General features: G+C 41.9%; 1 protein-coding gene across 15 annotated transcripts in view; it reads right to left on the bottom strand.

Moving 5' to 3' along the window:
• Nucleotides 1-25573, bottom strand: part of DMD (dystrophin) — a 2761517-nt gene that overhangs the window by 2112588 nt on the left and 623356 nt on the right. The window contains exon 1 of one of the 15 annotated variants that reach the window (XM_075590277.1): nt 6237-6353. The exons of the other annotated variants lie outside the window; for them this stretch is intronic. The gene's annotated coding sequence lies outside the window, so the exon portion shown is untranslated. Of the gene's footprint in view, nt 1-6236; nt 6354-25573 lie in introns of those variants that run through there. 15 annotated transcript variants of the gene reach the window in all.

The following is a 25573-nucleotide window of genomic DNA, read 5'->3' as shown; positions in this document are numbered from 1 at the left end:
TCACTGCCGTGCGAGTGTGCGGCTCTAGCATACAATGGCTGGCTAACCAACAATGGCTGGCTAACCAACGCAAGCGCGTCCACTTTATTAGGAGCATAAGGTGCCGATCGATTCGTTTTCCAGTGATCAAAGAGCAAAAATAATTTGCAAGACTTTCAAGTTTGTGATAATTTGTTGACAATATTCCCAGCAGTTTGAGCTGTAAACTGTAACAATAGATAATGTTACTTTAGTAATACAAGAATACATTGTAGCTGCTGAGTTATAAAGACTGACGGATTGCTTGATACTGAAAGGCAGCCACTTAGTGAACCCTGGGAAGCGGGATCTTTGCTCATCGATCACGGGAGAATGAATCGATTGGCAGTTAGGTAATTAGTTTTCATTAAAGGTAATCAAAGGCTTCATAATAAAAAAAAATGTATATTTTATTTAATGCCACATAATGCGACATAAATCAGCCCATAAGGCTGCGGCCAGGCAGAGAGCGCTGGCGCTCTTGCGTGGTGACGTCACGCTCCCTGCTCGGCCGGGAGATTTGTGGCCGGCTAGGTGCGCGCACAGTGGGGGCGATTTGGGGGGCACAGCCATGATGTCACGGGGCTGGTCCGCCCTCATTGGGTGAACCACTCATGTAATGCGCTTGCGGATGACAAATTAAAATTTGCTTGATCTACAAGCAGTTAAGCGCCGAGCAGGCTAAGGCGCTTGATCATGCTGGCCCCACACTTTGCCTCAATGTGTTTCATAGCTGCCAGCGTGAGCGCGCCCGCCCACTCAGCGCCACCCTGGCCGAGGCCTAAGATGTACTTTATATAGATTAAAAAAATCTATATCGGTAACTGGAAAGCTAAAAGACCAGCAAGCGTGGAAGTGCTCCACAGGATTTCTGGCGTGCCGACCCAGGAAGTGCAGGAGGGAAGGCAGGGGGGCGTGCTACCGCAGTCACTTGTATTTTGGTTGCAGCCGGTGAGGGAGCACTAGGCCAACTGTTCCAGGCCTCTTTCTCTGCTAGGCTAACTTTCAGCACTCCATCCCACCCCCACCCCACCCGCATCCCACCCCCACACTCAGCAAGCCAATTTTTTTAATCTACATTATGCAAAAATGTTTAATATACCATAATATATATTTTTAAAATGTAAAGAAAAAAGACACATTGGTAAGAATAAAATATTTATTAACATTGTGCACATATATATACATACATACATACATACATACATACATACATACATATATTACAGCGGCGATACCGGCGCGATACTTACTTTTTAAATCTTCCCCGCTATCGCCCGGCTCTACGCTCACTGCCGTGCGAGTGTGCGGCCCTAGCATACAATGGCTGGCTAACCACAGCCAACTATAACTGCCGCGCGCATGCACGGCGCTGCAAGCGCGTCCACTATATGACGGGCCTAAGGTGCCGATCGATTCGTTTTCCAGTGATCAAAGAGCAAAGATCATTTGCAAGACTGTCCAGTTTGTGATAATTTGTTGACAATATTCCCAGCAGTTTGAGCTGTAAACTGTAACAATAGATAATGTTACTTTAGTAATACAAGAATACATTGTAGCTGCTGAGTTATAAAGACTGGCGGATTGCTTGATACTGAAAGGCAGCCACTTAGTGAACCCTGGGAAGCGGGATCTTTGCTCATCGATCACGGGAGAACGAATCGATTGGCAGCTTAGGTAATTAGTTTTCATTAAAGGTAATCAAAGGCTTCATAATAAAAAAAAATGTATATTTTTTTTAATGCCACTTGGATTGCCTCTTAAGAGTTCAATCATTTTGTTTTACCACAAAGGAAGGATATTGCTTTAAAGAGCAGTAAATACTCAGGGGCATGATGTTAATGTGTCACCCCCTCCCCCTCTACACACACACACACACACACACACACACACACACACACACACACACACACACACACACACACACACACACACACACACACACACACACACACACACACACACACACACACACACACACACACACACACACACACACACACACACACACACACACACCTGTAGCAAACATCTCTTAAAAATAAAACTTCCTTTTCATTGATATGCATGTTAAAAAACGAGATAACAAAATGAGCCATAGCAAAAATAAAAGACTTTAAATGTAAACCCTGGTAGTGAGAGTACATCAAACCAATGGAAATCACATTTTTATATAATGAGTAATAGGGGTCCCATAGGGAGAATATGGAGGATACTGGAATAGGCAGAATAAAGAATGGAGCATACAATTAAAGAAGCCATTGTTCCCACTCTCATATCCACAGCCAGGGTTCTCATATCCACAGCCAGGTGTCTCTATATCAAAGTACAGCCACACATATGAGGGGATAGAGTCTTACCCTAACCTCCTCTCTGTATCCAAAAGGATATGCCCCTATTTTAGTCTGTCAAGAGATACTATATAATAATGTAGTTAAAGTGTCAACTCTCATGGATAGCATGAACAGTTCAGTGTGCTCATCTTCAGAAGCGACATAAATCAGCCCATAAGGCTGCGGCCCGGCAGAGAGCGCTGGCGCTCTTGCGTGGTGACGTCACGCTCCCTGCTCGGCCGGGAGATTTGTGGCCGGCTAGGTGCGCGCACAGTGGGGGCGATTTGGGGGGCACAGCCATGATGTCACGGGGCTGGTCCGCCCTCATTGGGTGAACCGCTCATATAACGCGCTTGCGGATGACAAATTAAAATTTGCTTTATCTACAAGCAGTTAAGCGCCGAGCAGGCTAAGGCGCTTGATCATGCTGGCCCCACACTTTGCCTCAATGTGTTTCATAGCTGCCAGCGTGAGCGCGCCCGCCCACTCAGCGCCACCCTGGCCGAGGCCTAAGATGTACTTTATATAGATTAAAAAAATCTATATAGGTAACTGGAAAGCTAAAAGACCAGCAAGCGTGGAAGTGCTCCACAGGCTTTCTGGCGTGCCGACCCAGGAAGTGCAGGAGGGAAGGCAGGGGGGCATGCTACCGCAGTCACTTGTATTTTGGTTGCAGCAGGTGGGGGAGCACTAGGCCAACTGTTCCAGGCCTCTTTCTCTGCTAGGCTAACTTCCAGCACTCCATCCCACCCCCACCCCACCCGCATCCCACCCCCAACCCACCCGCATCCCACCCCCACACTCAGCAAGCCAATTTTTTTAAAATACATTATGCAAAAATGTTTAATATACCATATTTCCCTGATATCTCAGGTGCGTTTTGTCCATGTACTGTGTAGTCTCTCTATCCTATATTTCAGGGTCTGGATGGGAGTAATGCCACCTTCAGGTAATACATACATCACGCCATGTTATTTGAAGCTGACGCAAGGTTGTGCTAAATTAAAATGGTGCCTATGCTAATGCGTTAAACAACGCCTGTTATTTTTGCATATAATTAGCTTTGTGGTTATACAGTACGTTGACCTCCAAAAAATAATGGCAGTTACTAATTTTTAGAACGGGCCATTTTGAGCCCAGAGATACTGTAACCCAGTGGATCTGGGTCTTTATCATTACACATACTAAGCACATTTTTGTATGTTTGAAATTAATTTTTTGCTTAGAAATTTGAAACCACAATTATAATTTTTTAAATAATATGTTTGTTAAATACTGTAGGCCTTTAGATGATGGACATTTTTGTTTTGTTTCACACACATTAGTAATTGATAAGTATTTTTAAATATTTTAAAGTTGACTTGTAAACATGTTAAGATGACACATTGGGGCCGATTCACTAAGCTCCGTTAAGTGGCTTTAAGAGCGCAAAGTACCCTTTAAGCCTGATAAGGCTGCAATGAGATTCACTATGCAGTGATAACTGGGCTTTATCGCTCTTAAAAGGGCTTTTTCAGCCCTCGGCGCAAAATGCGCACGATCAGGCTATTGCGCTGCTTTTGTGCAAGTACAGGAGATTCACTAAGTGAATCGGCCTTAAAAAACGTGCCTAACAAACGTGCCAGCTAAAGGCAGGCGCAAAAGGAGCTGGACTTAGAAAATATTTCTTTGTTTACCTTTAAGCAGGCACACCATCAATACAACAGGCCCACAGATGTCCCGCGGCTGACCCCGCGGGGGTCTCCGGGGGATCCCCATGGGACTACGGGGGTCCCCGCAGGCATCCAGGGGTCCCCGCGGCCGTCCGCGGGCCTGCGGTACCAATGGTGTGCCCCAAAAAATAAACAATTCTATAAAAAAATACCCACGTCCCCTAACACATACACTACAGTAATGGGCAAAATTACTATTATCCACATATGGATAATATTGCATTTGCCCATTAAATATACATTAATCACAATAAATACAATAAAATCATTTTGTACTCACCCTTGTCCGGCACCCACGATGAAGGCCATCCTCATCTTCCTCACCATCCATACATTGGGGTGCTGAAAAATATACACAAGAAAAAAAGAGCCAAACTAATGTCCCCTAATCCCTTAATGACCTTAACCGCTACAGTAATTAAGGGATTAATGTATATTTAATGGGCAAATGCATTATTATCCATATGTGGATAATAGTAATTTTGCCCATTACTGTAGTGTGTATGTGTTAGGGGGCGGTTGGATGTGTGTTGTATATAGCTATGTTTATTGGGGGAAATTGTCCCCAATAAACATGCTATTATGCCTTAACCCCTTCATTGCCTTAGCGGATAGACGCTAAGGTAATGAAGCTGCTTTAATGTATTTTTATTAATAGTGTGCTGGAGCAGGGGGTCCCCTGAGCTGAACCACATTGATTTGTGGCTCAGGGACCCCTTGCTTCCCGAGTTACAGGCCCCGGTAAGGGATATCGGATGCGAGTGTCGCCGCGATCTTTATAGAGCCCACGTTGCGTCTTGGACGCTATAAAAATGGCGCCGACACTGGCACCGATGCCCCATACTGGGACCTGTAACTCGGGAAGCAGGGGGTCCCTGAGCCATTAATCAATGTGGTTCAGCTCAGGGGACCCCCTGCTCCCGCACACTATTATTAAAATGTACTTTAATGCAGCTTCATTACCGTAGCGGCTATCCGCTACGGTAATGAACTATTATTTATTGGTATTGGTGTTTTAATACTAGTGTAGATGTGCAGGGGGTCTCCTGAGTTGAACCGCATTGGTTTCAGGTCCGGGAGCCCCCTACTTCAGGAGATATAGGCCCCGTTATGGGGTGCCGGTATCCCCTGCTCTCGCGTCACGTGACCGGGACATTTACATTCTGCAGGGGATACCGGCACCCCATAATGGGGCCTGTATCTCCTGAAGTAGGGGGTCCCTACTCATGTACACTAATATTAAAAATCATATTTGTACAGCACGATCTCCTGTAAGAGCCGTGCATTGAGACGCAGCGTCTCCATGCAGATCTTACAGGCTGCTTTGTTTATAATAGCACGATAACTATCTAACTTTAAGCACGCTATCAGGGGGGGAAGAAGGTGATCGCGCGATATGGCCCTTTTGGGCAAGGCAGGCCAAAAACGCACCAAACAGCCTTAGTGAATAGCGCTTATGGCTTCCCCCTTTTTTGCCCGAGCGATGTAACCCATTTCAGCGCTAATTAACGTAGCTTAGTGAATCGGCCCCAGTGTATGGGTTTGATTTCCACCCTTTTATGTAATATCAGTGTATATCAGGTATGAATTTGCACAGTTAAAGCCTGCTCTCTCCTCTCTATTTATATTTATTGGCCTAAAAAAGAAAATCCTTCTTGATTTTCAATACAACCAAATGTTGACTTGAAGTATGATTTACATATGTTTAAGGAGAACAATTACATACTTAATTTATTATTTTACATTTAGTTTTGTTAATTAATGGTTATTGCACCTTTACATTAAATGTCTCCTTCCCATTTATGCATACATAATGTACACTAAATAAAAATACACTCAATCTCAGGGTCACATATTTTAATATAAGAGGCAATTATCATAGCAGCAAGGACTGTACACAGTAGTTGAGAAAATGCAAATGTTATGGTTTCTAACACTTTTTCAAAGATCATATTACAATTAAATAGAAAATGATTTTGTTTGCAAGGAAAAATATGAACAAAATATTTCATAAAATCACATACTTAAAAAAAGAACAACTTTGCAAATTTCTTGTAAACTCTCACAATTCCATAAACATTCTTTCTCCTCTGTCACTATTCTCTATCTCCCTCAGTCCCTTACCTCCATCACTGTCATTTCTCAATCAGACTGCTTCTGCTACAGTACTTACTTCAAATCCTAAAAGCAGCTGCTGGCACCTTGTGACTGGGAAACAGCACTGCGGAACTACTCGGCCTGTGGGGCTAGATGAAATAAAGGGAGTCCTGCAGTCACATTCACCTCTGCGCGTTGGATCTGCCCTCACAGTCAGCCTAAGCTGAAAGGTCACAACGGCTTAGCATTTGGGCTGATATAAATAGCAACGTTTCTGATGACATGCTGACATAAAAAGGTTCAATTCAAATAATTTGAGTCAGACAATCACATTGACCTGCAGTTTAAACAGCGTTAATATGAAGTGATCCCAGGAGGACATTATCTGAAATGTTCAAGAAATTAGAAGTTGGAAGTTATATATTGTAGGAGGCAGGATTATGTAATAAAGCACACACACAATGGAGTCTTCCTTTCTATAATGTATATTTACGTTTTATTAATATTTTTCATCTTAGATCTAACATATTATAAGTGTATGATGAAATCTTTTCCCCATTTTTCGAAAATCCGATTTGCCATTTTTTCATCCCTCATCAAAGTCTCAGCTGTACTCGGGTTTCACACGTACCAGAATACAGAAACACATTTTTAAGATGCGGTCAGTGGTGTAATGGCGTGGGGTTTACTTTGGGATAGTTCTTGATAGATCACAGTTCAAGACAAAATGCATTTGTCCAATTGAAAAAAATTACAATGTAGATTCTGTAACTAATATGAATCAGATGTAATGTTACCAACTTTCAAATGAGAAGATTTGTGTTCATCTAATATCTAAGATTGTGATGGTGAGTGACTAAGGTTGGGCTTATAGTGACAGCGGCGTCGCGATGGCGCGACAGATTGGTCGAAATCGCTGGAAGTCATCTCTATTTGATTTTCCAGCAACCGTCGCCTGACCTTCGCGTCGCCGTCGCCGTCGCCGTCACTATAAGCGTAGTCTTAGGTACTACTCTTTTTGACATGCTCTCTCTATCTCACATTTGGTAGCCAATAAAATGTACAAAATAAGTTTACTAACATGCCTAACTATACCCTGGAGTGGGCCTACTTGCTAAAACTGTTCATGGTTCAAGGGGGGAGATTTTTATTGGTAATAGAAATTATTAGAAACTGTAATTTTTTTCCATAAAGGTTTAATTTATTTTTTTACAAGACCACATAATGTGCATAACAGTACTTTTGTTTCTACACGCTTTCCAACATAATGGAGAACAAGTTCTGCAGTCTGTATAGAGGGAGGGAGATACTACCTGTGTAGAATTTATTTTATTATTCTCTCTAATTGCCCAAAAAAAGGAAGATCTTGCAAACAAATCAGGAATATCCCTTTCCAAGAGTCTCACAAATGGTTACTTTGCTTCCTTATCCTTTGGAAATAAAGAACAATGAAGTGCAGATATAGTTGCTTTATTGTAACAAGAATGGTTTTTTTTTGTGGCTGGTCTTGTTACTTGTAGATATTCCAAAAATATTCTGGTAAAGAAAATTATACTGTTCATGAAAATAACTGAAGTATTTAATAATATTATATTCAAAAAGATCATTCACTTTGTTAATATTGGTGTTTTATATCTGAAAAGTTTTTATCAAATATTGCAGTCAGTCCACAAAAAATGAATGATTCTTTTCACCTTGAGAACACATAATCCGTTTCCTCAAAATATGGTGCATCAAGCTACCATTCTGATTCTATGAAAAGACCTGTGAGATTTCAAACAAACGATGAAGACTGATATTTTGGGTCAACGTCATTGCATTATAACCTAAAACAAATCTACACTTCTCTAGGACCAACAGGGTTACTAGATCTTTGCACTAAATTATAAACAAGTTAATCATATTTGATGGTTTGATAAGAAACATTTATCTCACATTAGAACATAAAATACCATAGCATTATATAGAGAAGCTGTATGCCAACATAACTATAAATCAAACTTAAAAACAAAGAACTGTATGTATAAAAATAAAGGTGGTGTAATTTCTGGAGCAAATACATTGCATCAGATGTATCAAAGAAAATGTACCCTTGCAATCCAATGTTTTTCTTTTATACAGTATAACTGGAGCAATGTGTCTGCCCCGAATTGCACCACTTTTGCCTTGATACATAACCTGCACATATTGGAGGCCCGATTATTCTGTCATTAACACCAATAAACCCCTCTCAGAAGTTTTGAATATTGTTCTGTTATCGTGTCTCAGGAGGCCATGAGTCAGATAATCCGTAGGGCAAAACTGAGACAAAAGCAGCATTGCATGAACTAAAGTAAAATATCCCATCAAAAGAAATTGTGATGTTCCTTTTAGATACACCCAATGTAATTTTTACTAGTGAGATAGAAATATCAATGACAAAAAAGTGTAATGCTCATTTGCTGGCTTAAATATTTAGAAACTGACGAAACTAGACACTTGAACTGTAATATGCAATGATAATGTTTGAAGTCTTGCAAGAAAAATCCTTTTAGTTAAGAGGTGCGCAAACAGGGAGGTGCTGAACCGAGTCCCCCGCTTACAGAGGTCCAGCGCTCTTCCCCACAACATTTAAATTGTTTGTCGGGGAGAGAGCATGGCCTCTGTAACTAACTCCTTACCCTCTCTCCAGCTTCTCCTCCTGCATCTTCTGTCATGATAACGTGAGGTCACATGACGCGCGACATCGCATTGCCATGACATTGCAACATCATATGACTGCGACATCGCAGAGATGAGGAGATGCCGGAGAGATCTCTCTGTGGGCTTCAGAGACCCCACTGCTTCAATCCTAGGCAGGGGGTGGGGAGATACAGTGCAAGGTGTTTAGCCACTTTAACTAAATCATAGCCTGTGATATATATATATATATATATATATATATATATATATATATATATATATATATATATGTGTGTGTGCTGGGTGATAATGGGGAAAGGCGGGGTTGCAGACCTGCCTAAGACATGCAGATGAGCATACAGTTGTATTTACATTTGCATATTTGCTTTGCTGTGGAGGGTTTTTTTCACTTTTTTTTACTCACCATAACTTAACTCAGTATTATGGTTGGCCCATCCTTTAGCTTCTTTGCATACCCAGTTAATCAACCCCACACTGATGAGACCCATTAAGGTCGAAACAGCTGTTTGTGGGTGGTTTTCTGGGTATGCCCCTTAACCCTGGCTGTGCTCAAAGCTGTGACCATGCAGCAAGCTTAAGCCTATAGGGAACCATGTTAAAAATGGTTTTTGAAGCAAAAAGTGGCGGGGTTGCAGACCTGCCTAAGACATGCAGATGAGCATACAGTTATATATATATATATATATATATATATATATATATATATATATATATATATATATATATATATATATATATATATATATATATATAACACACAAAAGGAGAAGTTGCTCAACACATAATATATAAGGTTAACTCAAGCCCTTTAATAAAACTAACTATAAGGGTAAAATAAAATAAAATATATACCCCAATTAAAGTCAGTATATAAATTAAATAGGACCTGATGGTGCTAGGGGATAGTGAAAACTATATAAGACACACAGATGAAAAGAACACTCTAAATTACACCTAAACTAATCTATAAGATAAAGATGGTTAAAAAGAAACAGATGCTCCGCCAATTCAGAAAAAATGAACAAGATTTTATTGATTAAACAACAAGACACACTAACTTAAAAACATAAAAATACTAAAGACAGCCTATGAAAATATATATGTATCAAAAATATAAAGAGAGGACTACTAATCAAACAATATCAGTATTACAAAAAGAAAAAAAAAAACTAAAATGTGTCTAAATAAAGTTTAAATAATGACAACAAAGTAGTTTAGTCTAACATAATAGGCAATACAAAATATATTCCCACTGACATATGCATGAAAGAATAATAAATCATTGCGTTGGAAAAAGTATATAGTCAATGACCCAGTATATAGCCAGGAAAAATTAGTATGTATACCAAAAACAGAGGGGAAAAGAAGAGATAAAGCAACCAGGGAAAAATAATATAACAATAATAATAGTTATACCCTGAACAGCATTTCCCCAAAATGAAATCAATGAGAACTGATGCAGCAAATAAAGAAAAATATGACTAATAAAGACATATTAGCAAACAGAGTCATACATATTGAAAACACCACAAAGCGCAGCACTGCAAGGACATGTAATGCCCAAACAGTAAGAAGGGTAATACTCAGCTGCAGCTAGATTGTGTAGAGTTTGTGTCCATATTGATTGTACAGGATGTGTTTCCAAAGTCTGCTTATAACAGGAACAAAAAATAAAGTCCAAAATGCTGCATCAGATCCATCATAAGTCCCTCAGAATAGAAGATTACATAAAGGCTGTAGTAAAGTAAACACTCAACATGTTTCACCCGTCAGTGGGCTTCTTCCTGGAGTGGTATAATTTTAAGTTATGGTGGGTGAAAAAGGCAACACGAAACCTCCACCGTATTGCATACAGCAAATTAAAAGATCACTTGTGAGCACATTCACATGTCTTAGGCAGGTCTGCAACCCTGCCTTTCACCATTATCCCCAGCAAACAGTGCTTTCACTGCAGCAAGCGATTCTGGGAACTGACATGCAAATGAGCACACAATGTGTCACCTTTTGTCTGCAAATCTATTGTTACATGGAGCCCATATAAGCTAATGCTCACTGTTAACACAGCTTTAAAAGCACAGCATGGGAATCAGATGCAAAGCTAGAGAAACCATTCACAGACATGTTTCAACCCTAATGGGTATCATCAGTATCATCTGATTCCCATGCTGTGCTTTAAAAGCTGTGTCAACAGCGAGCATTAGCTTTGTCTTTATGCCAAACTGTTTTGTTTTTTTTTAAATATATATTGGCGCACGCAGAAGCACCAACTTGATATTGTTCTCTTTCTGTTTACTGACAAAATTATTCATAGCGACGTTTTATACTGTAGGTAGCCCCAATAGTATAATGTCGAGATACTCACTTGACCAGGTGCTTGTTTTATATCTGTTTTTTCAGGTTTTAGGGGAAATGTAAATGTGATGAAAAAATCATAAAATCATGTAATGCGGAGCAATTTTTTGCTTACTGTTTAATTATTTGTGTAATTTATAATCTATTTAGCAAAAATAATGCTAAAATAGTATTAATTATAAAAATAATAATACAAAATTAATTCTAAAAATAATAATACAAATTAAATTGTAAATGGTGCCAACAAGGAACAAAGGCCTGTCTTATAGATTTTATTTCATCATATTCCTCATCATCGCTGTTAGTATTTTCATGACCTAATATAAGATCATCCCTACAGGAAGGAAATGAAAAATGTTCCTTTTTCCGTTTGACGGTATTCATCAAACATGCTTGAGTTAATTTTAATGAATTCTTGCTTCTGAACATTTTTACTAGTAGCCTCATGTGTACAAGGCTGTGAGTGGTACTAAATATTATTTCATGGTAGACACAGGAGCGTGGACAACTTAAAACAGCAAAACCTCTTCCACTACATGTTTTTTTTTTTAGGATTGAAGCAGGGGGACTCCGGAGCCAAACTGTGTAAATGTCAGCTCCTCGGACCCCCCTATTTCCAGAGATACAAACCTCTGCAGGGGAGTCAGTATCTCTGCAGCCAGGGAACTTGTATACCTAATGAAATGGTGGCGTTTAAATGTCTCGCGTCATGTGGGCCAATAGGAAGCAGTCATGTCATCCCTTGTAGCTTCTTGTTGAGTATTTGTAACCTAAGTGTTATATTTCATGTTTCTTTTCTTGCTTGTTGCTGATTGGCTCTAATACTGCTTTTTAAAGTACTGGTGCTAATAGCAGGAGACACAGCAGTTTCAGCAGGAGACTCTGAAGAACAATGAGGTACATGGTGTGACATTTGAAATGACATCTTGCAACTAGGAGTTCTTTGCAGGTGTTTACATATGTGCCTGGTGGAAGGTAAGAAGACAGTTTGGCTTAAATCAGCATTCAAAATCCTATACAGTGTGTTTTGAAAAAATCATTTGTGTAGTATTAGATCAGATTAATTGCATTCTCTCCCTCCCACCCCACCCCCCCACACACACGCACTTCATTCCATTTTTAATGAGTTTAAATATATTAAACTTACAGTCAAAATTCTATGTGTTTTTTTTTTTTTACATAAGTTGTGCAATATAGTATAGATAGCAAAATGACTGATTTAAATATCCTGGAAGCACTTGGGTCCCCATTAGTTATGAACACAGCCAAGGTATCTAGAAATAGAAGCGTCTTTTTGTATTTTTTAAATTTTATTATTCTGCCCTTTGGATTACAGCAGAAGACTGCTTAGAAAATGTGGGCCTCAATGTTTTCTTCATTGAACCAAAAGGAAAGTATCTCATATTTAAGAGTGGTCTTTTTTTATTGGTGTTTTGCCTTTAGTTGAAAAATATTATTGTTTTGGACTTGGTTTTTTAATAGTCTTAAACAAAATGTAATTATGGAAAATAATGAAAAAAATATATATAATACCATAAAAATAAGTAGAAAAGTAAAATAATATAACTATATAATGAAATAAAAAAAATATGCTGAGAAACACCACACATTTTCAAGTTCACTGGTGCCTGTAAGCAACAAAGAAGGCCTACTCTTTATAATATATATTTTGAAAATGTCACTTGAAAAATGGTACAAGCCATGATCAAATATAGAAAAAAAATGTAATATCTTAAATTCCTAGTGCTGTAACTATTCTTGGAATAGGTCAACAGCCGCAATGGAACTTCTCCCTGGGTTCAGTCACATATTCATAAAGAGTGTGAGTCCGGAAGACATCAGCACAGCATCCAAAAACGTGAACAAATCAGTCTAATGTCAACAGCACTAGTTTAGCATAGACTTACATTTATTGTAGCACAGATGGCATATACAGGAAAGGGATAAGCAACGTTTTGGGCTGCAATAGCTTGAGAATTGGATATTGCCGCACAAAACTTGGCTAATCCCTGTCCTGTATATGAGTTATGTGCTACAATAAATGTGTTTTGCTATTTTATTGCTAACTTACAGTAGGGCTGTCGACATTGTCAGATCCAGCACTAGGAATCAAACAAACCAAATGAGTCCTCTACAAGGGGCGCTGCAGAAGGAGTGCGCTGCAGCTTTCAGTGTTTTACCAAAAGGCACGGTAGCTGGCTGCTTGAACCACGTCCCCCCATCCGCTTGCTTGCTTGCTGGGTTGAAGTGCTGGCCCCTATGCGACGCACAGATTTCAGCAGTGCGGCTGCCAGCCCCACGAGCCCTCCGCTCCCCCTCCCCTGTCTCTGTCACTCTGTGTGTGTGTCTCTCTCTGTGTTTCTCCCTCCATTGTCTCCCTCCCCCCCTGCCCTCCATTGTCTCCCTTCCCCCCTGCCCTCCATTGTCTCCCTTCCCCCCTGCCCTCCAGTGTCTCCCTCCCCCCCTGCCCTCCAGTGTCTCCCTCCCCCCCTGCCCTCCATTGTCTCCCTCCCTCCTTCTATTCTCTCTCTGCTCATCCGATGCTGTCTCTCTCTCTCCCCATTCTGTGTCTGCATCTCTCTAGTGTAGATAAATGTATGCTACTGTCTGCTAGTTTAAAAAAAAAAAAATCTGCACATTTAATATAGTGTGTTTTTTCCCCAAATTTTTTTTTCATTAAATCAAGGGTGCATCTTAGAATCGAGTAAATAGGGTAATACGGTAAAAAACATTACAATGCAATCTGTTTATTTTAATATTTTCAACAACAGACAAAGATACCCAATGCTACAGCCAATGTGACAAAAGGTCTGAGGGGTGGGTAACTGATCGGGTGGGTGACCCCAATTAACAGGGCCTCACTGAACACATGGAAGAGGCAATTTTATGGGTGGCTGCATTGTTGAACATGTTATTAAGGTTCAAAGTTATAATATTACTTTGGTGTGTCTTTTGAGGTTCAATAAGCATCAAAAAGGGTGCATGCCAGTTGTGACATACTTTGCCCAATTATCAGGGTGATTGTGACTATGGGCTGTAGCATCTGTAAGGCTGCGTCCCCGCTAGCGCTGAGCGGGCGGCTCTTGCGGCAGAGACTTACATATATATATATATATACACAAGTCCCCGCTCACGTGGTGCACTCGGCGCTCGTGCACAGGAACACACGTCACCCGCGATCGACGCTTAACTAAAAAAAACTATACTTACCCGTACGATCAACTACCCGCAATGCCCCACCCCCCTCCCCCGCACACGCGTACAAGCAGGACACCTGTTTGGTGCGCTCTCCAAGCAATAGCGCGCTCAGCACTAGCTGGGACTTAGCCTTAGGTTGCTAAAAATCTGTGTCTTTCATTATGACTACAATATTTAATAGTGCATTGCTTGTTAAGGGTGCTTACCAACAAGTTAGCATACTGCACACAAGTATAAAGCAATTATTAAGGTGCACTTCAAATGGGCTTAAATCCCCTCTCCTTGCAGAAAAGCTTCAAAGAAACATAACAGTGCTCTTCAGAACTAACATTACCTGACCCATACTTCCCACCCTTCCAAGGCTTAAAACTGAACACATCAAGAAAAAAGCAGCAGCCGTGGGGATCACGGGCAGGGGGGGGGAGGGGATCATCTCACCTCAGGAGGCAGCAAGGGAGAGCAGCAAGGGAGAGCAGCAAGGGAGAGCAGCAAGGGAGAGCAGCAAGGGAGAGCAGCAAGGGAGAGCAGCAAGGGAGAGCAACGAGGGAGCAACGAGGGATCAACGAGGCAGCAACGAGGCAAATGGAGGGAAATCTGCAGGCACAGTGCCAGACTGCTAGAGCGGGCGCGAGAGCATGCACATGTACGGATGAGGGAGGGAAGTAGAGCCGTAGAGCCATATACTGAGCCAGGAAAGTTGTCGCCCGGGCAGCAGTGAGTTTGGGCGGCTCGGTGGAACCCCTGGGACTGTTCCACGGAACCCCAGGGTTCCGCAGAGCCCCGGTTGGGAATCACTGCTCTTAGCACTAGGCCAGAACACATTGTTGCAGTACATAAAAGAGTGTAATGGAGTTGGGGGGTGTATTATTTTAACATATTATGTAAAATGTCTCTCTTGGGCCATGTCTCTCAGTGCTGGCGACGGTGACGGCGACGCGACCAATGACGTCAGCCGTCGCCACCCGCGAAAGTTATAATTAGATTTTCTTCGACTGTCGCCAGCGACGTCACGAAAGGGGGCGGGCCACGGTCTCTGATTGGTTTAGAGACAGTCACAGGTGGCGACTGTCTCTAAAAAATCAAATGTATTTGATTTGGAGCGACGTCGCATCGCTGTCGCAAGGCACTATAAGCGCAACCTAAGTCTCTCAATAGGCTACCACTACAAGACGCATTGTGGTTTAATTATCAAAGTAACAAAAAATGACTATTGTGGCCACTTACCCACGAGAAGCAAGTGCTATGCATAAAATCACACTATCACTAATGTATGTAAATTAGTGTTACCATACGTCCGTATTTTCCCGGACAGGTCCGGCATTTTAACTTAAAGTCAAAGTAAATAACTAAAAATGTCTGAGATTTCGACCTTGCATGGCAGCCGGTGTTCATTGCTTGCGCATGCGTGGTTGGCTTTTATTTGCGCATGCGCAGTTGGTTTTCGCCACTCGTGCATGCATGGACAAAATCCGACCGCATGAGCGATGAGCGCCAACTGTGCATGCGCGACAACGGGGTGTTCAGGCTGGATGTTGTCTTTTTTGAGTGGTGTATTGTGGTAACTTTATGTAAATTCACAACACTAGTATACATTTTGTCTAGAAGCCCTTAATACTTAAAGTATTACAATTTTAGTAACAAAAAAAAAATCAAACTTTAGTTCATAATGTCGAATTATTTATTCACAAATCGATAAAATTGTACCTGTTTCTTACAACAACAAAATCCAACAATCTGAAGCTGAGCCTTTTTATGCATTTTTATTTGTATTTTGCTATTATCCTTAACTGTGTTCTGAAGCCAAGCTCGGAGATTGACACGAAGGGGGTTATCTACTAAAGTCCCACGGCTGCAAAACGGTGGCAAAGTCTGTGCAAAAAATTTGCACTAGATTAATAAAAAAAAAAAAACCCACACTTTTTTCTTTGAAAGTGCTTTTTTTTTACACTGGTTTTGCCGTTATTTTTCAGAAGGGAGACTTCAGTAAATAGATCCCATGAGCTGAATTCTCGCACTACATGACTTGGAGTCTGTATTGAAAGAAGAAATTTTCGGTGTTCAGATTTTGAACTTGCGAACTCACGCATCCTTATTCATTATTTTAGCATTCTCAGGGCCAGATGCACTAAGCTAAGTTAAATCAGGACAAATAACATCAGGTTACCTAAATAGTAAACGGACGTTATTTTCCCTGAGTTTAATGGGTATCCAATAACCTAATTATATGCCATTATTTAACTCGATAGCATAAGGTTACCATTAAGTTAATTTAACAGTACATTGTGTTAGCTTCAAATAACTCTGTAATTCATGTCTAAACCGGGAGTGAGGGAAGAGAGGGAGAAATTGAGGGGGATAGAGACCTATTTTAGTATAGTACCAAGTGCTATATTTATCCCCTCAAACCTGAGATACTGTACATATTACTGTACATACAGTACTAATAGTAGTCATTAAATTATACTTTGCAAATTCTATTAGGATACAGTATATCCCAGGTGAGCTCCTTTTTATTTATTTATTTATAAAATATTTTACCAGGAAGTAATACATTGAGAGTTACCTCTCGTTTTCAAGTATGTCCTGGGCACAGAGTTAAGACTAATAAGTCCCTTAGGTCCTGAAACGCGTCAGAGTGTTTTGTACTCCCTATGACCACCCAATAAATCGTTTTTAATCCTGAACTGGTTTGCAGCCCCCATTGCTTGCGTTGCAGTGCTCCGCCATCGGACCTTACGGGACCACACACTGTCTACTTATGCTACTGGCGTGACGCACGCGTTCATCAAAGACTGAGCAGCTGTTCAACTGAGGCTCCAACAAGGACTGCATATTATGGTATGTACTTTGGTTTTACTGGGGATTTATACAGTACCTTTATGGTATATATAGAGATCTGTGTCATTCCTCCAGCATAACTAGTACACCTTCCTGCTTATATTACAATAGTGAGTCTCATACAGCTTTCATTTATGCTCAAGTGTCTGGATGGATTTACCACTGCTGTGATCAAATATACATTTATATATATGTACCTAGGATAGCTGAGCCGTGAACACTGGGATTATATCCCATACTAATAGCATATTAAGACAAATAATACATGTTTACAAATACAGTTACATAATGAGCAGGGTATACATTATATACAAGACATTGCATGCACAGTTAAAGATAATTTGTATTATGGGCGTATGAAACAGTTACAGACCACATTTTCTTTTTTTCTCTCTCTACTCTCCCTCTCCCTCTCCCTCTCTCCCTCCACTAATGGCTGGGAAAAAAAATGACCATACATTATTTATGGAGTAACACTGTGTTAACATTAAGTTATTTGCTTCAGAGCATAGGCGCTATGATTAACCTTACGTTAATTTAAATTAACGTTGGGCTATTTAACCTAAAGGAGTTTTGTGCATCTGGGCCTTAGAGACATCGCTAGAGCATGTACCTGACTTACGTATTCTGTCTGCGTCTTACAATTTTTAATCTATCAGATTCTACTGCCCAACATGCTTACTGAAGTGAATTCCAACACACGGCAACGAGCCTGAGGCCTGACAGCACATCCTCCTAACTACATTCTTCAACAGAGTCTGATAAATAAGAAAATCATTAAGATACAATGAAAAGAGTGATGGTTTAATCAATAACCAAATATTGTTCTTCATTACAGTTTAATATGTACGCTTACTGAGTAACATATTTTAATTCAAACACATTTGTTGAAGTCAATAACACTGTCTCAGAAAAAGAATACATCAGTGCAAGAAATATAGTCTTCTGAGGATAGCCGCTTCGTTTCTTTAGCACCTTTATAGCAATAACTTGTCATGTGCGAGTTATTGTGAGAGACAGTGCATTGCAAGCTCCTTTGGCACTCATCTGTCATTTTTTTTATACTACCTGAACCTGGGGATCCACCTGGTCCCTTGCACCCCTGGATACATAGTAGATGAAGTTGAAAAAAGATATATGTATTTTAGTTAAACCTAGACAACACATCATATATTTGTACCAGTATATAGAGTTTATTGATCCAGAGGAAGGCAAACAAAAAAATGCAGTGAAACATTATCCAGTGATGTCTCATATGGGAGCCATCCCTTAAGGTTGGAGGAAAGGCGATTTCACCAGCAACAACGGAAAGGGATCTTTACAGTAAAGCCAGATACAATGTGGAATTCATTACCCATGGAGATTGAAGGCAGATACAATAGATATCTTCAAAAAAAGGTTTTACATCATTTAAGAAAGGAAAGGAATACAGGGATTTACTACAGTAAATAAGTAAACATGGGAAGGATCTTAATCAAGGTAGAAATCTGATTGCCAATATTGGAGTCAGGAAGAAATTTATTTTTCCCCTTTACGAGACACCATTGGATAATGTTTCACTGTTTTTTTTTTAATATATATGAATGAGGACTTCAGACTTGGATGCTTTATTTAATTATTTCAACTTTAACAGTTTTTTTTTAATTTTTGGCATGTGTTCCTGATTAGAATTTTTGTCTCCCCTGTATTCCTCTGTCATTGTCCTTGTCATGGCCCTGAGTATATCCATTGGTCTTTATTGTGTAATATTCCTTTGTTTATTATTATTATTTCCTGGTATCTTTCCATCATTTCCTACCTTTCCCCTTTTCCCGTTATCCGGCTGTACTTCCCTTTGTCTTTGTCCCACTGTATGCTGCCTCTCATCCCCTCCTTCCCTTTCCCTCCTTGCCTACACACCCATGGTTTTCATATACTGTTTGTATTTATTATATAGCACCTTGGTGTTTACACATTTCTTTGTGCCCCTTCAGGATGCATTAGTATTTTTGGTATTTCCTGTTCACTCATGTGTGCCGTCTTCCCTTAAGCTGTGCGTTTTGGCTGATCCATCACTGTGCCAGTTGCTCTGGCTATTACGTGCTCACTTCTGTCCCTGCACGCATGCGCAATGGTCTCCCTCTTGCGCTCCGTGCTTTAGACTATCAGCGCACACATGCGCAGTGACCTCTTCTTTGAGGAATCGCCATGACTACACTAGATGCTCAGTTTCGGTCCCTGCATGCATGCGCAATGGTTTCCCTCTCGCGTTCCGTGTTCTAGTCCAACAGCGCACACATGCGCAATGGCCTCTCCTTCGTGGAATCGCCATAACTACACTAGACGCTTTGTCTTGGCGTTTGGGGCTATACCTAACCAGCAGTCTTTTACACATACTCTCTCACGCCCGATTTTGTAAACAAACGCATGCGCATTAGTCTCTGCCTTGAGGGTTCCCTTAATAGACGCTCCGTGTCTTGTTGGTTGCATAGCGATGACGTCATTTAGCTCATTTTTGTTATAGTTGTTTGCAACTGATCCTAGAGAGGAGGGGCAGGCTGCTGGCCTATCACTGCTTGCATTTGGTGTGGGTGTGGGTATTTAATGGTGGTTTTTGTCACTTAGGGGTGAGCACTCCCTTGAGAAAGGTCCTGTTTAAGGACCGAAACGTCGGTTGTATGTGCCTATTTTGAATACATCATTTTTTGCTACCTATTCTGAGTGCTGTCTCGTTTCTTGCTGTGTGGTCTTGGACTCCTGGTCTGCCTGGTAAGGAATCTCTATTTTTATATATATATATATATATATATAACACATATCCCCCCCCCCACCCCCTTCTTGGAGATTTCACTGCGACATGGTGTGGTGCATACTTGCTGGCTCACAGTAGACCTGAGTCTCCTGCGGTGTTGTGGAGGAGGTCAGGACAAGTTTCTGGGGTAATAACTGATTCATACTCACATTGACAGCGCCTCCATCTATTGCAGGCCCCAGGGCTATGGGGAACAATCTCTGCAGGAGAACTTCTTTACCCTTCCACTATGTAAGGGATCTGGGAACGCCTCGCTCCAAGAGGGTTTCCCCCTTACCCGCCGCCGCTCTGCACTCTGCAGATCTTCTTCCAGCAGCACGGGCTTCTCTCCCACAGGAAAGACCCCTGCGCCCATTACCACACGCCCGTGCACAAGCCAGGAGGGGAAGTGCGCACCGCTCTCAAGCTGCACGGCCTAGCAATCCCCTGTCTAGCTGATTCCCTATACCCTGACCTATCCCATGGTTCGTTGTTGGTCGCTCCTCCGTCCCACCCCTTGCCCTCATTGGACTCTGTTTTTTTACAAATATTCTGCTCAGCCGCTCCTCCTTTGGCTGAGCATAGTTTCATGGTTATCCTGTGTTTCCTTCTCTGCCTCACCTTGTGTCTTGTGCTTTAAATCTCTCGTTGTCTTCTCTCCTGTGTACCGACCCGGCTTGCCTCTCACCACTCGCTCCTCTCCAACCCTCGACCTCGGCTCTCAGACTCTGACCATTCTCCTGGCTCCAACCCCTGACCACGGCTCTCGGACACTGACCATCCTCCTGGATCCTACCCCTGACCATGGCTCTGGGACACTGACCATTCTCCTGGCTCCGCTCCACGACCCGGCAAGTACTTTATAACCTTCCTACTCTAATCCCGACCCAGCACTCCAGACTATCCGCCTACTAGGCCTGTTCCCACGGTCGTGGGTGCGTGGTGTCTTATCTTACCACCTCAGTACTGGGGTCTGGCCTTGTTCATGGTGAGCACAGCGTTACACCCTGATAGATTGCAGTCTCAGGCAAGAAGGTAGAGTAAAACACTGGAATGCTTTATTAACACTCTGCAGATCTTACAGCTTCACGACAGCAGCCAATTCTTAGGGCCTTCAACCTCAGGATATACCCTGGACCTTCACTCCAAGCCAACGGCACCTGAAGCAGTCCTAGCTCTTCCCTAACTCCCTGGTGAAGTAAGAGGTATAGTCTCCCACTCAACTCCCCTAGGGGAGGGAATACAACTGACAGAGCCCTGCACAGTTATTGGGGTAGACCAGCCTCTCTCAAGGGTAGAGGCAACTGAGTAACTTTGGTAGTGCAGACCCTTAAGTACAAGAAAAGCAGGAACCAGGTCTGAATCCCTGATTGGACACGCAGGTCTTGTTGCACCGCCTCTCCTGGAAATCACTGAAGCTGCTGGAGTGGGGAGAACCCAGGATTAGTCATGGCAGGCCTACTCTTACCAGGGCTTACTGCCAGGAGAAGGGCAGACTTGTAGCCAGAAACCAGTCCTGGCTATATATACAGTTATGTCCGGAAATAATTGGAAACTCATACAAGTTTGTTATTTCGACTGTGTACCAAAATAAATTCATGTTACAGTTAAATAATTAACATGGGCTTAAAGTGCAGTCTTTCCGCTTTAATTTGAGGGTATTCACATCCAAATTGGAGGAAGGGTTTAGGAATTACATATCTTTAATATGTAGCCCCCTCTTTTTCAAGGGACCAAAATTAATTGGACAATTGACTCAAAAGCTGTTTCATGGACCAGTGTGGGCTATTCCTTTGCTATTCCATCATGAATTAAGCAGGTAAAAGGTCTGGAGTTGATTCCAGGTGTGGCATTCACATATGGAAGTTGTTGCTGTGAACCCACTACATGCGGTCAAAGGAGCTCTCAATGCAAGTGAAACAGGGCATCCTTAGGCTGCAAAAAAAATCAAATCCATCAAAGATATAGCAGGAAAATTAGGAGTGGCCAAATCAACAGTTTGGTACATTCTGAGAAAAAAAGAACTCACTGGTGAGATTTGCAACACAAACAAGCCTGGACGTCCACGGAGACAACAGTGGTGGATGATCATAGGATCCTTGCATGGTAATGAAAAACCCCTTAACAACATCCATCCAAGTGAAGAACACTCTCCAGGAGGTAGGCATATCATTATCCAAGTCTACCATAAAGAGAAAACTTCACGAGAGCAAATACAGAGGGTTCACCACAAGGTGCAAACCATTCATAAGCCTCAAGAATAGAAAGGCCAGATTAGACTTTGCCAAACAATATCTAAAAAAAGCCAGCCCAGTTCTGGAACAGCATTCTTTGGACAGATGAAATTAAGATCAACCTGTACCAGAATGATGGGAAGAAAAAAGTATGGAGAAGGCTTGGAACGGCTCATGATCCAAAGCATACCTCATCATATGTAAAACACGGTGGAGGCAGTGTGATGGCATTAGCATGCATGGCTTAGAATGGCACTGGGTTACTAGTGTTTATTGATGATGTGACAGAAGACAGAAGCAGCCGGATGAATTCTGAGGTGTATAGGGATATATTGTCTGCTCAAATTCAGCGAAGTTGATTGGACGGCGCTTCACTTTACAGATGGAAATGACCCAAAACATACTGTGAAAGCAAACCAGGAGTTTTTTAAGGCAAAGAAGTGGAATATTATGCAATGGCCGAGTCAATCACCTGATCTCATCCCGATTGAGCATGCATTTCACTTACTGAAGACAAAACTTAAGGAAGGAAGACCCACGAACAAACAACAACTGAAGACAGCTGCAGTAAAGGCCTGGCAAAGCATCACAATGGAGGAAACCCAGCGTTTGGTCCATGCGTTCCAGACTTCAAGCAGTCATTGCCTGCAAAGGATTCTCGACAAAGTGTTAAAAATGAACATTTTATATAGGATTGTGTTAATTTGTCCAAATACATTTGAGCCTCTGAAAAAAAGGGGACTGTGTTTGAAAATGGTTGCAATTCCTAAACATTTCATACGATAGTTTTGTTCAACCCCTTGAATTAAAGCTGAAAGTCTGCACTTTTATTGCATCTCAGTTGTTTCATTTCTGTGACGGTTCAGGGGATTCCTTCCCCTTCTTGTATCCCTGATGTCACCCTTTCTGTCCCTTCCCCTGCCAGCCTCCCTTCTTTTACCCACACCTGTCCCTCTCCGGCAGCCTCTGACGCCGTTCCTTTACCACGGCGCGCGCCCTGCAAGACTCGCGCAGCCGCGCGGTCCCGAGCCCCTGCTGCGACGTTTCCCACTCTCAGGCCCCCTCGATATCTGCTCCCATTCCCTCCCCTCCGGTGGCTGTTCCCTCCATTCCTCCATTCCCCTCCGCAGGTGTTCCCACGGTCCAGCGCTCCGCGCGACTCGTGACGCAGCCTATGCGCACGCACTCTCAGATTACAGAGGGCGCGCGCACACGCTCCTCTTCAAGGGCTTTTCAGTCTCCTGACTCCTCCTCCCATGCCCTGCAAGTGATCTCTCTGACTGGTTCCCCTGTCTCCTCCTCTTCTCCTCCTCACCTATCCCTGCTGTCTCCCATTTCACCCTCTGCTCCTCCTCTCTCTCCTATTGGTGTTCCCTCCTTTATAACCCCTGTCTGTCCTTTCTATCGTTGCTCTGCATAGCTTCTGTTATCCCTGTGTGTGCAGTCCTATGCTTTGCTCTCTCTGTGTTCCAGCCTGTTCCTGCTCCTGCGTATCTCTGGATTTCCCTGGTTTGACCCCTGCTCGTCCTGGACTCCTCTGCTCTCTGTTGCCCTTGAACCCTGCTTACGAACGCTACCTTGCTGACCTCTGTAACCCCTGTACTTGGCTTACGAACTTGACTACTCTGATTTCTGCATCCCTGAACTCTGGCCCACGGACACCACTATTCTTACGCTATACCACCAAGGCATTGCAAGTATTACTAACTATCTTCCAACAGGCCCAGCAACGCCATACCACACTCTGGGCTTGCCCTCACTGCTGTGGGTGTGTGGTAATACTGTTCCCACCTCAGTATTGGGGTCTTGCCAGGTCTGCGGGCATACAGGCTTGTCAATTTCAAATCCATTGTGGTGACGTACAGAGCCAAAATTATGAAAATTGTGTCAGTGTCCAATTATTTCCGGACCTAACAATAGGTATATACTGTATATATATTATCTGGCGTCTAAATTTAACATAGGTTGAACTCGGTGGACATATGTATTTTTTCAACCTCATCTAGTCTATTTGCAAACAAATGTAGTTGTTAAACATTAAAAGTAATATTTTAATAATTAGATTTCTTCTTGATCGCGCCATATTGGGATTCTGTTTTATCCAGTAATGTTGAGTAACTTCGATCCGCAGATATAACAAGATACAATATTCTGTTTTTTCAAAGATATCTTCTCTGCTTTGATCTTTTTCCAACCATCCAGAAACACAGGAAAAGAAGATGAGGAGCGCAAATAAAATCCAAGTGTATGTAGAAATAGAGAGACACATATTGTGTCAGTCGTCGTCACAAGGATGTTTGAAGATACACACAGGAGTTGGTTACTCCAAACAACCGCACTGCTAATACCACTCATGGAACATGTGAGTGAGTTACTTATTTCTTTAATAATTTCACTTTTATATGAAGCGTTATTGTACTATATGTGTCTGTCTATTTCTACATACACCTGGATTTATTTGCGCCCCTGATCTTCTGTTCCTGTCAATCATTTACGGTCTTAGATCGAGTGCATTTCCTGAGCAGCAGTATTTCCAGAGGACTGTATAAATGTAATATTCCTATTGCACTAGTGTGTTCACATGGTTTATTCTTAAATTGTATGTGGGCTCAATTTTCTTTGCTTCCATACAAAAACACAACCTCACCAAGTCTGATGTATCGCTGCGAGAAAACCAACATATATTAAAATCACACACACACACATCTTTTCATTGCTATCACTTCTATTATGGGCCCTTTTATTGTTAAAAAATAAATGTGACGCGACATAACTTAGAATGACCATCAACGTTCAGGTCACTAATCTCTCTGTCCACAAGTCTTGTGCATCAGGCATGCTCATAATTAACAAAAAAACAAACAAAGCGCACAACACTCATCGTGAAAAATGTAATAAACTATGTTTATATGTAAGGTGTTTCAAGGTTATGCGTACATCAAGGTAGATTAATCAAGCATAGAGCCACAGAGTGCAGTTGCAGTCTGCAACCAGGAACCACCAGAGCTTCACTCTCCTTTCCACCTACAGGTAGGTGAAATGCCAGATAATTGATGACTCTGCCACAGTCTCAATGTCCTGTAAATAGCGTCAATGCGCTTAGTGGATCCTGGGGAGTGGTTGTCCTTTGCTCGCAAGTAGTACACAGGTTCCTCTGCAGACCTCACTGTGTTTCCCGATCAGTTAGGCAGCGTGACGGCGTGGTCCCGCGGGCCCTTCTGTGACGTCAGGAAAGAAGTGGCCTGTTGAGCTACGAAACGCCGCGTAGGAGAGATACCATTCAACCTATATATTTTTATTATTCATGTTCCAAGGTGTATTTTATTGTTGTCAAACGGT

This window comes from Ascaphus truei, chromosome 3 (assembly GCF_040206685.1).
Source record: "Ascaphus truei isolate aAscTru1 chromosome 3, aAscTru1.hap1, whole genome shotgun sequence".
Classification (NCBI taxonomy): Eukaryota; Metazoa; Chordata; class Amphibia; order Anura; family Ascaphidae; genus Ascaphus; species Ascaphus truei.
This window is presented reverse-complemented; position numbering and strand designations above follow the sequence as displayed.